The following is a 17,313-nucleotide window of genomic DNA, read 5'->3' as shown; positions in this document are numbered from 1 at the left end:
GAGCACCCTCTGGTTGCACATGATTTTTAAATTTAAATTAATTAATAATGAAATAAGATTTAAAGTCTGTTTCTCAGTGTCTAACCAGCCGCATTTCAAAGACTCAAGGTTCCCATGTGACTAGTGGCTAACATAGTGGTCAGTGTAGGTGTAGAACATCTCCCTTATCACAGGAAGTCCTTTGAGACAGTGCTGCAAGAGACACATGTCCCAATGTATTGTGACTGCTGACCAACTCTGTTGAATTAGACTAGTGATTCTGCCCCCTGGCTGTTCATTAGAATCATCTGAAGAACTCTTAGAAAACAAAAATGGGGACAGATATCCCTTCGGCCCAGACTCCTAAAGTTGTTCCAGAGGAGGACTAGGTATTGAAGTTTAAAAACGATAGATGTTACTCCCCAGGTGAGTCTGACTTGCAGCTACAGTGGCTACCTCTTGCACTGACCTGTGGACTCCTTGGTGAGGGCTAGTCCCGTGACTCATCTCTGTATTTTGTGTGTTTGTCAACATTGCTTATTCAACAGATATTTATTGCGCACCTGTCATATGCTGCTATTGTAGATGTTGGGTATATGGGATTAGACAGTCTCTCTCTTCATGAATGTTTCGGTCCAGTGGGGGAGAGAACGTTACAGGTCATCAAACTGGAAAGTAACTGTAGTTAGAAACTACAAAGTGCTCTGAAGGAAAGCTTACAGGGTACAGCAAGGGGAGTGACATTGTGCGGAGGGGCTGAGGGCAGGAAGTGGCATTCACTGGGTGCTCATGCTGTGCTGATCTCGCCCAAAGTAAACCTAGGAAGTACATACCATTATGCGCTTTTAATAGATGTTGAAATAAGGCTTGGGGAGCCAAACGTGTCCAAAGTACTTAGCATGTCACGCCAGCAGAGCCATAGACTTGTGGAGCCTGGTGGGTGTCTGCAGTCACACACCAGCCTAGCACACTCTGGGTTTTGGTCAGCCTGCGTGGGCAGCACTTTGACATTTAATTCTTAAGAAGAGCTAGATGAGTCAAACAGTGGTGGTGTGTATCTTTCCATGATACATGCTCAGGGGAATCTGAATGCTCAGTTCCAGCCAAGGGCTTTGGCCTCCTCCAAAGAAGCCACAAGAGGCTGAACCCTGGTTTCCCAATATGTTTTCATAATTTTCTTGTTTTCTCACAGTGCTTAAGTGACAGAAAACTTTTGTGATGTGCTTTAAAGATTTAAGAAACATTTTTATATTTCTAATGGAAGATGACCAGCAACTCAACTTCCCAGAGTGATTTGAAAGATGCTTGAAAATTATGAAGGGTCTTATTCTAGAGTGTTATTTTTTACACATTTGCTTTATCAATATTAATTAGTAAATAGTGTTATATGAGAAATTATTTTTGGAAAAGCCCATTGTCATCTCTGTAAGCCCTTTAGTTTGAAAATTGCTTTGGAAATTTATCTTTCACTTGTCCCTGCTGGGTGTGAGGACATCTTTTTTTTTTTTTTTTTTTTTTTAAATGTAAAAATGTGTTTATTCACAATCCTTGAGAAGTTACCATTCCTTCAGAAAAATTTTTATGAACAAAAAGCCAAGAAAAATTACAATAGTAGCTTATGCCGAACCAAAAATATACATCTGATGTATATAAACTTTAAAAAGCATTAACACAGGCAATATGAATGTAGAGTACCTTAAAATATTTCCAATGACATAGCTACAACTCATATTGACAGATATAAATAAAAGCATTTACTAATGTATTATATTTACATATTAAAGTGTCATATTTATTTCTATGAGATTAAAAAGAACAAAAAACTTCAGATTCATTGCCTAGCAGTTCAAATATTGAAAGGGCCACATGATTTTTTTTTAAGTACAGCAGGAACTTTAAGTTACTATTTATGTTTGGACCTTCCTATATTTTTGAGAACATGCACTGTCACTGTTGTAAGAAAAAGAAAAGAAAAACACAATAAGGAGAAAAAAAAAAAAAACCTGGTTTGCTTATTAAATCATACTCAATTCTCAGCAAAATCAAGGAAAGCAATTAGGGAATGTTTTATATCCCAGGCCTTTGATATTGATACATAAATTTCAATGAGAAGGGAAGTTAACTGTCTATTGCAAAATGCAGTTATATATATTTATACTGAAATACTTAGTTCCATCCCATTTAAGTTCCTCGTACTACAAGGCAAAGGAAAGTGTAATAAAATCAATGGAATCTTTCATACCAGAAAGGATTTTATTTACTTTGAAATACCCGTATTACCCTTTTTATGTTTTCTTTTCTTAAGTCATTCACAGAACATGTTCTATGTAAAATCTAAGATCATTCATTGGACATACAGAATTTAAAAAAATAATGAAACCTAAAAACTTAATATATCAATTTAAAGCCAATATAGTTGCATGTAAAAGGAAGTGAAAAACCTAAATATATACATATTTCCTTAAATATAATTTTTATTACCAACTAAATGTCCAAACTCTAAAGTTTATTTTTATCATATTATCTTTTGTTCAGATTGAATCAACATCATCATACTAGGTTATACAATAAACATAGAAAGAAACAGATACTTCAGCATTTTGTAGGGTCATCTATGCAAATTAATTGTGCTTAATACTAGTTAATAAAATCCAAAGAAGCCATAGAAGTAAATAATGCTGGAAAAGGAATACTATTCTAAATCTGACAATCCCTGCTCATGCTCCCTTCACATCTGCTGAGAATTAACAAAAAATACTTTTAATATTTTCACAGTTAGATAATGGAATGGGCTTGGTAAAGTATTTGAAGTAAAAGTAATGAACTTTTTAAAATATGTAAATCTATAAGAGTAAACAGGAATGCTATAGTTAAATGTAATTGATAACATGACAAAACCATTAAATTGGTCTTGAAAAGCAGAAGGCAGATGATAAAATTGCACTTAATTCTGAAGCAATTCAGATCTATCATTTCTACTCCTTTCTAACAAAATAATCATTTACAACGTGGTTTCTAACCTCCCCCTTATGAAAAAGGCTCAACGTAACCATTTATACATTCTAATTGGTTTTAACATTTGGTCATAACTAATACACAGTTTACACAATTTCACCCTATCGAATCTGTTGACCTGTATCAGACTGCTTCGTGCCAGAATCAGACAGTTCTAATACAGGATTTACAAATCCAGAATACTCGGAATTGCCATTATCATCCATTTCGGCACTGACAAAATCATTCTCCCATTCCAGTCCGTTGGAGTCATCAGAGGCTGACGTGGGGTTACTTCCAGTCTTCTTGCTGCTACACTTAAGTGCTGCCCGGAGAATGTCTTCCTCTGTTTTAGAACGCTCTCTCATTGGAAGCATTCTATTCATGCCTTCTTCATCTTCCCACTCTAGATCTAAGGATGTGCTGTCATCATTTCCACTAGTTGATTTAGTTTTGGTCATTAAATCACAACTGCTTTCTGTATTTGGTGTCAATACCGTGGCATCTGATGAGAGTCTGCTGCTTCGATAAACTTCATATTGTGACTTTACATTTCTCATACAAGATTCAAAGTCATCTTCTGGTCCTGAACTTTGATAGTCTCCATTGCTGGAAGGATGCTATCGCTGCACAACTCTCAGCTTTTCTTGCTCCAAGAGCTTTCGCTGCTTTGCTGCCCTGGCTGCTTCACGCTGTGCAGCGTATAAAGCTTCTTCTTCTAGTCTTAACTTCTCTTCTTGTAAGGCTAACTCTTTTTGGATTTTCTTACCAAGATCTTTCTGTTTCTCAGCAATAGAATCATAATGCCGCTCTCGTAGGTCAACAATTTCCTCCTCCGTAAGAGGCCTATGACTGCTTCCTGGGCTCTCTCCTTCATCACTTTCTACTAGATTCTCAAACTCTATAGTTAAGTGCTCACCTCTTGAGCATGTTCTAAAATACTTGGATCCTCCGCCGCCTCCTACACGCTGCAGCCGCCCCGCTTCCTTGCGGAGCAGCCCGAAGCACTGCGTCCAGCAGCAGTTCCCCATCGCATGCCTCCCAGGCGCCGCTGCTGCTCCTCCTCCTCCGGCTCAAAGCCCAAACCCAGGCCCGGCAGCCGCATCCGCACGGCACGAGCCGAAGGAGGGTTCGGGAACCTAGGGCGGGCTGGCCGGAGCGCGGCAGCGTGAGGGGCTGGGGCAACCGCAGGGACTAGGCGCTCGGAACAAAGGCAGCGGTTAGTCCAGAGACCTCCAGGCCGTGAACGCGCAGGAGAAGAGCGCGGGGCTGCGGGGTTTCGACTCCCTGGCGCCGCATGGCCTTGTCGCCTCGGCCGCCGGCCCACGTGAGGACATCTTTTTAAAAATAAAACTCTGTAGACTTCTTGGGGCACAGGAGAATTCTCCAAGCCCTACGGTTTTCCCATGTTTTTCCTAAATTTTGAAATCTTAATGTTATTAATCTGTGAAACATAGTAGTTTAGGAAGTGTACCTTAGTAGTACTCACAAAGCTCCTTTTTCTCTCTTCCCCTTTTCTTTTTGCTAATATATGTTTAAAATAGCTAATAGTTTGTTGGGCACTTGGAGGCTTTAAGATATATTGCAATTCTTTGACATCTTTTCATTCTAAAGATGGAACCTAATTCCCCTTCCTCTTGAATGCATGCCAGATTTAGTAACGCCCTTTCAATGAATGAAATGTAATCAAAATGTACGTCATATGGTTTCCAAGACCAGTTCATAAAAGAGAGAGCTCCCTCCCCTCAACCCCCTTTCTAGTCATTTCCTTGGAGGGGTTCAGCCACCATGTCCTGAGGATACTCGAGCAACCCTTCAGAAAGAGATCTCATCAGAAATCAGCACTAGGTTGTCAGCCTTTTGAGTGAGGGACCTGCAAGAAAATCTGCTGCCCCACAGACCTGCAGGGCAATATATCCCTGCCTGGCATCTTGATTTGTCTTTGTCCTTCATCAGATGTCTGCCCTTGTCAGCATGGGTTTATGCATGTGCATCGAAAGTCAGGTATAGCTTTTGAGGAAGAGAGCTTACCCTTCTCGGTGTTGTTTAAAACAAGGCTAGTACTGTATGTTTATAAAGTGAAAGTTGTGTGGTTCCCAGTAAGCATGGGCAGACTGAATGTTAATTCTACCAAATGAGTTAAAAACATTAATCTCACCTAAACATATGTATATGTATAATTTTCTTTGGGAGTAAAGACCTAAGATAAACCTACTTGTAGATCTTTTTCTTTTCTTTTTTTGTAAACAAAATTTAATTTTTATTGTGCATTGTAATTTTACATGGTAGTGGGATTTGTTCTGCCATATTCATGAATCCACATACTTTGATCAATTTCACTCCCTCCTACTTTTCCTTTCCCTCTCTTTCTTCCCCCATCTGCTTGCTCTAGATCTTATTCAGTCTTAAAAAGTGTGTATGTTTGTGAATGTGTGTGTGTATACATGCATATGTATCTCAAAGCAAAATGTGTATTTTATTATTGTATGGTAGCTTCCTTAAAATTTATGCCAAGATATATTTAGAATAAATGTTAGTTGATTAGTAGCACATGGTGGCCCTAGAAATCTCTAACATTGTTAATCTGAAAGTTCAGTGTCTTAAACCCTTTAATTTTTGTGAAAAAAAAAAAAGACAGTATTATATAATTCGATTACAAGCATATGATGCAAAAGTCATGTACAGCTCGATTGTTGTGAGCAGTTTCACAGCTTTCTCTCTGCAAGAAAGAAAGCACTTGGTTTTCTCATTGCCTTGTTTTTCCTGTCCTTTTTGTTGTTGTTGTTGTTGTTGTTGTTGTTGTTGTTGTTAGAATTACATAACAAGTAGTTTCCTAAGAGAGGATTTGTGGTTTTTTAAAAACAAAATCAATGTGTGGTGTGTTCTCTCCAGATTTTCCTTTTGTTAATTTATTTTAAGAAACAGCTCATAATGCAAAATAAAGTCTAAGATATTTAAAGGTAAAACACTAAATTTATCAGTGGATAGAAAGCAAGCAAATTTTCCAGTTATTTTTTAAACTTTTTTTTTTTTTTTTTTTTTTTTTTTTTTCAAATTTGAAGGTATGGTGTGAAATCTGTTGCAACTGTAGTTGGCAATTAAACTCGGTATTTTACCATAATGCCATGTAATGTTAATTTTAATCCCATGGTTTTCAGTGGAGGAGAGAGAAATTTTCTTGACGGGAATAGATAAGAGACAAAATAGCATTTTATTAAGAAGATAAATGAAATGTCAAAAGACATACAAAATCGATTGGTTGAGGAATTTTATCTTCTGGGCTGTATTCTGTTTGTGGATGATAACTGGATTTATTAAAAAATCTTTTTAAATTAAAATAAGCTTATTAGTAAAAATTAATAAATTGTAGGCCCCCAGAAGTAGAGGATTTCAATAGAAATACTGCAGTGGTGATTTTGAGCCAAGTCTGAACAGATTTCTTTGGGCCTTCAAGGCCCTTTTCATTCTTGGGGGTCCGTTATTGCCCTTCCAAGCTGAAAACACACTGAAATCAGTTCCTCGAATGGCTCAGGAAGGGGTTTTTTTTTTTTCTCTCCCTAAAACTAGTCTATTTATCCAAGAGAACATTGTTCAATGGGAGGGACTCAAAGAATGCCTTTAGGAATCCGTCTCTTTTTAAAATAATCTGCAAACTCCATGTTTTAAAGAAGTTCCAATTTTGTGTTCTAGCTATGGGCTCAGATATCCTGTTATTTGAAGTGAGAAGGTATCTGCGCACACGCGCGTGCTTGTGTGTGTGTGTCTGCATCTGTGTGTGCACATGCACATCCTCCATTCTGGTCAGAGAATGAGTGCTCTCATTTTTATTGACAATGAGTTAATTTTTATGATGCAGGTCTATAACTTATGGAGTATACATGACAAGAAGTTATTTTAAATAAATTGTGAGCACTCATTCCAGGACCAGTAGTTTGGAATTTTTTAAAGCCTCAAGATTAACAAGTAAACTTCTCTGCCTCAATGGTCCTATCTTGCAGAAATATTAGCTTCAAGTGTCGTTCTCCATGTGAAATCCACTGTGGTTTTCAGTTCTTGACAGCTAATCCTCCTTATGGTTTACAGGGAGATTACAATCCATGACCACCTGTAGTTATCCCTAAGGACCTGCTCTCAGCCTTACATAGACCCTCCTTGACGTTACGGGCATGATTTTCTGTCCTACCTGTACCTTGTCTCACATTGCAAATTGCATTTTGACTACTCTCTCGAATGGTTTATGCCTCATTGAACTAAGATTCCATTTTCCTGTATTATGTTGTTGGGCTAAATTTTTCTGTATGAAGTCTGAGGAGGAATGCCAGGTCTTGGGTTTTATTTTTGTGTGTGGTGTCCTCAAGTTTTGCAGAAATCCTGCCTCCATACACACTGCTGGCCAGGTGGAGTACCAATTGAAACCCATCAGTTCTTCACCTGAGACATCATCTGAAGACAGTCTACCCCATGGCCTGTTAGGGGGAAGTCAAGTGTGTCGGACTCCCATCTCTGATTTGCTTGTGGACTCAGATCTTGGAAGTGTCAGTTTCCAGGACCAGAGAGACCGCCAGTTGAGTCATTAGATTAATATTTATTGATTTGATGCCCTGTTTGGATATGGAAGCAAGTAAATTATTGATTCTGAAGTATTCATCACTGGTGATCAGTGCCATAGAATAGAGCACTCAGGGGTGGGCAGAAGGTCACTTTGCTCAGCCAGTTTGCCACTATATGCACAGACAACAGGACACTCCCAGGTCTGCTGTGTCTCAGACCGTTGCTCACACCCATTCTTTTCCTTTATAGAGAGTTGTGTGTATATGGGAATTGGGGACTGGTTTTCTCACTGGCATTTTCTGGGGTTTCTCCCCATTGTGAAAATACAATGTGTTATTAACAGCTTGCCGTAGACGATTCAGATGACCGAAAAGAGGAAAATAAAAATCGGCTGCATTTATTTTCCAACAGTGTGTGTTGTGTGCATTCTGAGTCACGGCACGCACGCTCATGGGGCACCCTGAGGCCCTTGTCCACACTCAGGGCACCAGCTTTTCCAGGAGCTCTCAGGTGGAGAGACCTATGCTGAGGATGTCTGTGGGGTTCCTGCTGCCTGTGGAGTGAGCTGGCGGAGGTGCCAGGGAGAGAGCCAGCATTCCGTCTTCCTCTGGCAGGAACCCCATAGCAGCTGCCTGTTTCTCGGGATCAGTTTTCCTACTTAGGAAACAGAAGATGATCCCTACCCTGTCCAATTACAAAATGTGGTTCTGAAATGAGATGAAGATATTTTGTGACCTCTAAAATACACGCTGGATACCCTAAGGGGAGTTCACGGTCCCTCAGAAATACCACATTTCCCCAGAAATGAGACCAGAGAGACCTGCCTCCCTTTAATAGTCTTCATTCCTTGAGCCTCACCAGGCTGCACACCCTGAGAGGACAGGAAACTTGGTCTTTAGATTCAGCCCATGTTACCTCTGTGATTTTATATGTTTTTATGGTCATAGTTCCCTTAATATTTTCAAAACTACACAGATTTTTCACTGAATGTTAAAAAAAAAATTTTGCGAAACAGGATTTTTCATTCAATTTCAAGGTTTTTAGAATGGTTGGAATTGAGGTCAGAACCACTGATTTATATTAGCAGTTCATTAGGTAATATATAAAATATTAATACATACGTGACTTAAATAAGCACTGATTGGAAATACATGCTTTAAAATGTTTCACTGCCAGGAGTGGATGATCAAAACAGTTTGAGGAGCACTAGTCTAGAGGCTGTGGCTCAGGCCAGGCACCTCATTTACCAGGACAAGAACCCAGTGAGGTTTATTTTATCTCTGTCTTTTATACATAATTTACAAACCAAGGCGCTAATGCTCAGAAGAATTTAGAGACATATCCAAGACCACAAAGTTAATAACCTCAATTGCCTTTGTATCATATGGTACAGGCGCTTGATGAAAGTTATTTCTAGTAAAATGGGGGCCACATTTTTTTGAACAACCCCTGTCTATAAGAAGGCTGGCCCCCACTGGGTTGTCGTACTGCAGAGGCTGCAGGAAGGGAGGAATTGGCTGTCTTCTTGCTAGTTTTCCTGGGAGCCAGCCTCAGAGCATTGCCATCATCTGCACAGCCTTCAGCAGAGCAGCACGACTGTGTTTCCAGCCAGCCAGGAACCTGAGTGAGGAAGCCTGGCGAGGGCGCTGGTCTGCCACTGCTCGAGGGAAGCCCTGTCCAGGTGCTGTCTGAGAGCTGAGTAATAGCCCTGTGGGACTCTGCAGGTATCTTTCTTGGCTCTCTGTTAGCTGATGGATTTGACAGGGCTGCAGAACTGGGCGTGTGCATGCTGAGCTTCTAGATAACACACGGTGGTCTGGGGCAGATTCTTGCTGAGCCTTGGCTGGAACTGTGAAAGAACAAACCCAATTTTAGAATAGCCTTGAGAAATTAAAGGAATGAATCATCCAGAATGGCATGAAAAGAGGCCTTAAAAAAAAAAAAAAAAAAAACTGTCATAGGACTTTCTTCCTCCAAGGCCTGCCTTTAATCTTAACAGGAAACCTGTGTAGTGAGCAGTGGTGGGAAAGATGAGGAAACTGAGGCTTAGGGAAGTGAAGTAGCTTTACTCATCATCAAGTAACTATTGTGCTCAAACTAGTCAGCACTTTATCCAAGTAAATCCAGCCCTCACTTCCCAATTACATGTTTATAGTCATTATGGAGCGACTACCTAAAATGGAAACAGTGTTTACAGGGTCATGGATGAGTGGGGCTGGTTTTGTGGATTGTTAGGGCAAAATGGATCTGAGCCTCAGTCTGGTGATGGAAAGAATGGAGCACAGCACCTTGAATACCCTAACCTACCTATTTCGAGATCTTCCTTGGTAAACTGGAGAAACCAAAGATCCCACGTAACTTTGTATCTGTGCTGCTCAAGCAAACACTAGCTTCTTTACTCTCGGGTGCTTTGCATGCCTGTATGTTACACTGCTAGCTTTTACCTTGAATGTGCTACACCAGGTCTGCTTATTAGACAGCTGTTCCTTGTTCAGGTTTTTACTCCATCACCTTCTCTTGTGAAACGTACCTGTTCCCTCCAGGTTTTGTCACGTGTTCATTTTTTAAATCAAATACCAAATGGATGATTTCTATAAACCATATTAAATGGTTTATAGCAGTTTATATTTATGTAGAATAAAGAGAATAAGGTTAGAATTATTTCTCACGTCATAAATAAACCATTGCAGATGGATTAACTTTCAATATTGAAAAGAAGATAAAACTAATATTACAAAGATTAAGAACATGATTTAAATGTTACAGGGCTGGGGATGTAGCCTAGTGTTAGAGGGCTTGACTAGCATGCAAGAGACCCTGAGTCTGATCCCCAGAAGCAAAAAAATAAATAACTTTAGAACCTGTCTTGCAAACAAATACATTGCTTTGCACTGAAGGTTAAATTTTATAAAAAACCAAAACAGCAAAGATTAAAAGGTTTAGGAACATAAGGGAAAAAGTCTTTGGGTTAATGATATATTTAGCTAGATGAAATTTAACAGTTTTTGTATTGTAGAGCACACCATAACTAAGTTAGAAGGCAATTGGAAAAATAAGTGTCTGATGTTATACAAGGAAAAACTCATTCAAACTCAGTTTTTCCTATAGAATGCTTACAACACATGTTTCTGTGACTTCAAAAGGTGGGGCTAGGGTTGTGGCCCAGTGGTAGAGCACTTGCCTAGTATCTGTGAAGCACTGGGTTTGATTCTCAGCACCACATATAAATAAATGAATAAAATAAAGGTCTATCAACATCTAAAAAATATTTTTAAAAACAGTGTGGGGAGCCCAATGTGGAGGTGCACCCCTGTAAAAGGGGGCTTATGGGAGGATCACAAGTTGGAGGCCAGCCTCCGTGACTTAGCACGATCCTGTCTAAAAATAAAAAATAATAAGGGGCTGGGGATATAACTCAGTGATAAAGTGCCCCTGGGTTCAGTCCCCAATATTGGAGGGGAAAGTGGTTTTTTTTCTCACCACCAGCAAGCAAGCAGTTAATTCTGCAGCAGACACCAGCTGAGTGCTATTATTAATCCAATTCAGTTCTGACACTGTCTACCTGAAGATACTGACAGATTCCACAAGTTGAAGACTCGACTCGGCCCCCAAGCACACAGTCTTTGCCACTCTGATACCAGTCACAAGCCCCAGCTTGTTTTTGCCTGTGCCTCAGACCCACAAGCTGTAAATTGGGGTTCCCACAACGCTTTCCTTGGACTTGATTAATTTGCTCAAGCACCTCACAGAACTCAAGCATGTTTACTGCTTTGTCATAAAGGATATCACAGAGGATAATGGAGAAGTGTACAGAGGTTGGGGTATGGGGGAAGGGCACCGAGCTTCCATTTCCTCTCCTGTTGAGCCATTCTCCAGGAACTTCCATGTGTTTAGCAACCCAGAAGCTCTGCAAACCCTGTCCTTTTGGGTTTTATGGAGACTTTATTGCTTTGGTGTGACTGAAGTATGAACAACTGTGTTAAAATGTGATTGGATGGAAAGGGTATGACATAATGCTAACAGACTAGGTGGGGAACCCCAGTCCTCTCTATTCAGATTCTTCTCCACCCCTCTGGAGGGAGGAGGATCTTATGGTCTGCTCCCACGGCTACCTCAGAGAAGTTCTTTTGTTCACCTGTGTCAGAAAGGCAGGGGGAGATTCATGTTTTTTTGGCCTGTGCCAGGGAAGAGAAATTCTAGTTTTCATGATCCTTACTGAAGAGAGGATTTTGAGCCATGAATCATGAGTAAAAACCAAACATATCTCACAATATCAGTTAAATTTTAGAAAACATTGCCCTGTTGTACACAAGGCAGTCTTATAAGTTGATAAGAAAAAGACTAGCAGTGGAAAGGTAGGTCAAGTATGTAAACAGAAAAGGAACTGTTAATGTACAAATAAAATACAAAAAGTCTGATTTTCTTTGGTTAAGTTTTTCATTAAAAAATACAATAACATCTATGTACTATATACATTGCTATTAGAAATAATGAATTATTCCCTATAAGCCCTGTTTCTTTGAATATCTTTTCATAGATAAAGTAACAGCATGTAAGAGTGTGTATATAAGAATATTTATTGCAGCATTTTTTGGGTGGGAAAAGCTGTAAACAACCTGAAAGTCTCATTAAGGGGCTTGTTACATAAATTGTGGTAGCGCTTGTTATGGTACATATCATAGTTAAAATAATTATATTTATTTATATTGAATTTCATGGTTGTTTTTCAGTAGGAAAAAACTAAGCCATGCAGTCTTACATTTAATGTCTCATTTCATTTTTTAAAAAGTGAGAATGGAGTGAGAACTCCTGTATTTATGTGTGTGTTTTAATCATGGGCAAAGTTTTGCTGAGGCATAGTCCAGGTTACTAACTTGGTTTATTTTAAAGAGATGGAATTGGAAAAGAGAAAAGAAAATCATAATTTTTATCTTTGTATCTCTATAAATTTACGAATTATTTTTCATAATTTTAAAAACAAGAACTAAAAATTTCTAAGTGTGCTTAGTGCTACAAAGAGTATATAGAATAGTATAAGAAAATTTATCACTTTCCTATTTATGCCAGCACTGTGGTTTGACACACACTGCAGTGGTAGCTCACTGTGCCTGTCATTTTACATGCCTGTCACACTCATGTTTTCTGAGAGGAGAATGGTGTGTTCCAGGAGCTCCACTACCTGCAGTTTGCACTTTACTGAGCACTTGCCGGGTGCCAGGCCCACGCCTGGGAATGGGCTCAATGCATATGAGGTGGAGCTGAGAACCCCAGCATGGCAAGAGGCTTGCCATGACTTTGAAAGTGGAAGGTCAAAGCCTGGAGGTCACACCTAAGAGAACTTTGGATTGGTTATACTGGAGCGTAGGAACAAGTGTATCCTGGCTGTGCGCATGACAAGGAGATGATGAGCACGTGTCACTCAGGGCTCTTGGCACAGAAGACAACCTGAGTCCCGATCCTGGAAGAGCAGCTAGGCTTCCAGGATAGAGAGGGAACTCAGAAAGTGAAAGTTGCCCTGGAGAGAGATATGGTACTTGGCGATCCATAAACACCCACCATGCGCCAGAGACTGAAGAGGCACCTTATAGGCTATTCTCATCCATTTCTCATAATAACCCTATCAAGTAAGTGTCATTACAGTCACAGAAGCAGAGTCGGAGATAAATTTCCCTACAGCCACAGCTCATTAATGTAAGACCTGGATCTGATCCATGATTATCTTATATATCCTCAAATCTTCCCCAAAATACCATATTTAAATTTATATCTGATGTCCATTAGCATTAGACTACAGAACTCAATCTAATAAAAGTAAAGATATTTTCAGAGACTTGCCATATATTTCATAATCACCCCACTTCACATATGAAATTGAGGCCCAGAAAGGTTAAGTACTATTCTGAGGTCACACGTGGCCAGTTAGGACCCCAGTATGGATTTAGACCCAGGTCCCTGTGCTGCTCAGGCCTGTGCTCTCTGTTCCTCCAGCAAAGAATGCCTGTAGACATTCAGTTATGCTTGGAGATAGATTTATGATGGTTGCTCTCGAGGCCTTATTTTATTCCCTGATTCGAGATCAGCCTGTGAGGTTTTAGGGTGGTTTTTGTTGTTTTCCGAAAGAGCTTTCATATTCGTTGTGACACTTTCACCTCTGGGCAGTCAGTGAGCAGGGCATGTAGTAACCTTGTTTTATAGATGAGGAAATGGAGGTCCCTGAGAGGTTTAGTCACTTGACCAGGGTCACAGAGGCTGCAGCTGAGACCTCGATTTTCAGCTCCCTCAATCACTCAGCATCTGACTCAAATTGGAAGTCTTCTAGTGGTCTCAGCACTTAACCAAGCCACAGATTAAGAGCACAGGTTCAGAAATTGTTAGCCGCATGACCTTGAGCAACCTGCTTAGCCTCTAAACCATTTCAGCTTTATAAAATGAGGGTAGTAATAGCATTTCATTGTGAACGTTAAACAAGAAATGAAGGAAAAGTTTTTAGCATATTTCATGGCACATAAAAGAATCAAAAATCTTGGTGGTACCTAAGTGCTAACTGTTGGCATTGTTGCTGGTGTGTTGTGACAGGGCTGTTCTCTACGTTTGTTCCAGCGTGTCGCTGTGGATTCTGAGCAGGTGCTGTGGCACACAGCATTCTAATGTTCATGAGAGTCTTGTTTGCTGGTGGAAAAGATGTGCTATGCAATCAAGTGAAGCTGGGTTCTAGTCCTGCTTCACCCCGAGTTTCACGTATCTCTAAGGTTCTTTAAGGGAAGAGTTTTAAGCTTTCTCTGTGACAGATCCCACACACAGTCAGTGCTTAATCAGTGGAAGGTGTTATTACAGGACCTGAGCATCAAAGCTTGGGTCAGCAGTCCAATGAGGAGGTTTTATGAAAACTGCCCAGTTAGGTGAAATCTGATACAGGGTACCTGGCAACCAGTCCTCAGAGAAAGGCCTGCTTAAAATTTGCTGTGATTTGGAGATTTTTGAAAATTCTCACTGGATGACTGTACCAAGTATGCTTAAACAGTGTTGAATTTTAGTGCATTCCTAAGGCACTTGGCAACCTCTAGCGATGTGAGCCCTGAATTTTACTGATTTCAGAGTATTGTCCACAACTACTGCCTAAAAGTCTGGCTCCACTGCAGAGGCCAAGGATGGGCAGCTGATAATTATTGTCTTTGCTCTTCACTGTCATTGCAATTATTTATTGAGTTTATTGTATACCAGGCACTTGGCATGTGGTGTCTTACTTAATCTTTGTGATACTTCTGTGAGGTAAATGTCATTGATATTTCTGTTCTGCAGAGGGGAAGGTGAGGCTCAGAAGATAAGTTACCTGACTAAGATATCACACAGCCAGCAAGCAGTAGAATGGGAATTTGAAACTAGGTGTGTTCCACTTTGTACTGGGGAGTGTTGAGAGGGGAAAAATACTTCTAACCTCTTATTTTCAGTGAGTGGGACCTGCAGATGAAGCTACCAGTGGCCAGGAGAAAAGGTTTATTTAGTGTGTCCATGGGAGCCTCACAGAAAAGAAGCTAAAACCTTCCAGCCTAGGAGCTTATATACCATTTTAATAAAGGGTCATAGACTGTGGAGAATTGAGAAAAGGGAGGAGGCAGCTTGGATTTCTAGGGCAGCAGATTGTAGGAAGGTAGGTAGATGGGGACACAGATGGAAGGTGAGGATTGTTCTAGTGATGTTTGTTTATGCAGATGCACCTCCCACCACCCTCCCTGTTCCCCAGGAGGGATTTTCTGCTCCTGAGAGGGGAGAGGGGAAACACCTTCACAAGGAAGAAAGCCTGTACTGCCTTGGGCAGCAAGCGGGTGGGCGGGTTCCTGCCTGTCTGCTGGAACAGCTCTGAATAGTTCTGAAGACAGAGCGGCATATTTAGAGGTGGCATATTCTGATCCCCACCTGGGTCAATGTGCCCAGCTCTGAGATCAGAAGGGCCAAGGCTTAAATTTCCTTGGTAATGAGTTCTGGAGTCTTGGGCATCCTCTGCACATAGGGTGGTGTGGTACTTCTGCCTTGTAGATTTGGTAGTAAGAGGGAGTGCAGTCGGGTGTGTAAAAACCAGCTGTCATCACTGTTCTGACTTGACTGGTGAATCCCTACTGATTGGATTGCCCGGTCTGGGTGTGAGTTACATGCTGGAGTGTAGGGGAATGCCCTTTCACAACACAGAACACATCAGGTGGTCAGTAAACACTAGTCTCCCCAAAGAGGTGCTGGCAGCTGATATCCTGACAGAGTGCCCCCCCTTTTTTTTTTCTTGGGGGTACTGGGGATCGAACTCAGGGCCTTGTGCTTGCGAGACAAGAACTCTACCAACTGAGCTATCTCCCCAGCCCCAGAGTGGCCCTTTCTGATTCACTTGATAAAACTGTATTTGGTTCTTTTGAAATGAAAGGAGTAACCTTGCTGTCTGTCTTACGGTCTCTCAAGTACTGGGAAGGAGTGGCTCCTTTGATGGGAAGGATCAGGTTTCTGACTTTCCCTGTTCCCCCATCCGGTCTCTCCCTGTCTGGTTACCCATTCCATGCTCTCCCACACTCCTGAAAGTTTTCTAGTGAAGACCTTAAAACAGCTCTCTTGTGCTGTCTCGGACCTCTTGAAGGATCTGTCCATTTCCTGTGCCGCTAGTTCCTCTTCGGCCAAGCCCATCCTGTCCTGTGCCCCCAGATCCTTTTACTTCCCTCCTCTTCCTGGACCTGGAGCTGGCCTTCCCTCAGATGGCTGCAGTCCTCCACTCGCCCTCCTCCCTGTCCGTTTCCTCCACCAGAACCTTGTCTCACCTCTTGCGCTGTCGCCTGTTGAGGATCTGCTTGGAAACTCTTAATTTTGTACAAAGTGTGTGTGTATCTGCATCTGCGTGTGTCTGCGTGTGTATGCGTGCGCGTGCATGCATGCACGTGAGACCTTTTTTAGTAAATTGTCACTTTTAGATTTATAATGTGTATATTAAATCTTAAAACGTGAGGACTGTACACTTAGGCTATTTGATATTGCATATGCCTTGATGTTATAACCAGTTACAGGTAACATTGGCTGACATTTTGGAAGTCTGTGCTATATGCCAGGCACTATTTAAGCACTTACTTAATTTCCATAATTCTTACTCTTGTAGCATTGTTATTATTACTCCCAAGACATATTTTTGTGAACTGCTACATCTTAAAATGTCTATGTGCATGAGAAAATTACATATATGTATACCTTGCATACACATTACTGTATGTAGACACAGATACATCCATATATACAGACTACCTGGTTATTCAGTTTTAGAATTAACAAACCACAAAGGATCTAGCCTGTATGTACTCATCCAGTCTTACTTTCAGCCTCTCTCACATCACATTCTATGTTTCATCTACTTAATAAGCATAATTCTTCCCTTGCAGAGTCCTAATGGGGGTGAAATAGGATATAGAAAGCATTTGGGTCAGAGGAAATCTCAGCACATGCTGGCTCCCTTCCCATGCCCCCTCTCTCCTTAGCTGAGTCCATCTCGGTTTTATTTGAGTCCGTCATCATAGGTAGACTGTGCTGCTTGCAAAGTTCCTCCTAACCTCTGCCTGAGATTCCAGTTCAGGACAGTATCTATGGCTGGGGAAGAGAGAGAGATTAGAAGAAGGTAGGGGACTGGGGAACCATCCTGTGATATTTTATTTTTTAAGCTTCATGGTAAGTGCATGGATATAGTGTTAATCTGAACATTTCATGTGTTTCATTTGAAATATTTATAACTTCAAGCAAACTGACAACCTGTGCACTAAATGTTGACCA

At 40.8% G+C, this 17,313-nt stretch overlaps 1 protein-coding gene and 1 pseudogene across 6 annotated transcripts in view; one reads left to right on the top strand and one right to left on the bottom strand.

Moving 5' to 3' along the window:
* Positions 1-17,313, top strand: part of ASAP1 (ArfGAP with SH3 domain, ankyrin repeat and PH domain 1) — a 337,055-nt gene that overhangs the window by 196,286 nt on the left and 123,456 nt on the right. The gene's annotated exons all lie outside the window — the stretch shown is intronic.
* On the bottom strand, positions 2,848-4,260 carry LOC306645150 (AP-1 complex-associated regulatory protein-like; annotated as a pseudogene). Its single transcript has one exon. The product of its transcript is annotated as an AP-1 complex-associated regulatory protein-like (transcript).

This window comes from Sciurus vulgaris (genome assembly GCF_902686455.1).
Source record: "Sciurus vulgaris genome assembly, chromosome: 1".
Taxonomy (NCBI): domain Eukaryota; kingdom Metazoa; phylum Chordata; class Mammalia; order Rodentia; family Sciuridae; genus Sciurus; species Sciurus vulgaris.
This window is presented reverse-complemented; position numbering and strand designations above follow the sequence as displayed.